Raw genomic sequence first — 687 nt, forward strand, 5'->3', positions numbered from 1 at the left:
TGCAGACCCTGTTTTCTGTTATAATCAGTGCCCATGCTCTTCCTTGCGAATCCACGCCCTATGTGATTAAACATCTGCTACTTACATTTGCCTTTTAAGGAATTCCAACCAAGATAAAAACTGAAAATTGGCCAGATTATAGCAGCCATGGCTACGCCACCTTTTGCAGAACTGGTCCATGCAGCATCACACAGGAATCCCTTATAATCCAAGAGGGCATGCCATCGTTGAACATGCCCATGTGACCCAGAAGTGTATGCTAGTAAAACAAGAAAAGGAAATATGGGACTCAAGGAACCTGCTATACTACTATGTGAAGCACTCTTTACCCTTAATTTATTGAATCTGAATAATACTTTTCAATCCTCTGTAGAACGGCACTTTACCTCATTAACTCCATCTCAGGAACCACAAGTCTTATGGCGAGATGTGAACACTAATAACCAATGGGACCCAATGAATTATTACTAACATGGGGGAGAGGATATGGGTGTGTTTCTACCCCATCAGGGCTGCTGTGGATTCCAGCTCACAGGATTAAACCCTGTCATGGCATGGCACGGGACCAATCCTCTTCCGGAAATGAAGAATTTGAGCCTGGACACTCTGCACCCCCGAACGATGGGCCTTCCCCGGACCCAGACAGCCCCCAGAATAACTTGGGGAATGATGAAGAAGCTGACGGCA

This window comes from Myotis davidii, unplaced genomic scaffold (assembly GCF_000327345.1).
Source record: "Myotis davidii unplaced genomic scaffold, ASM32734v1 scaffold2052, whole genome shotgun sequence".
In the NCBI taxonomy this organism is placed as follows: Eukaryota; Metazoa; Chordata; class Mammalia; order Chiroptera; family Vespertilionidae; genus Myotis; species Myotis davidii.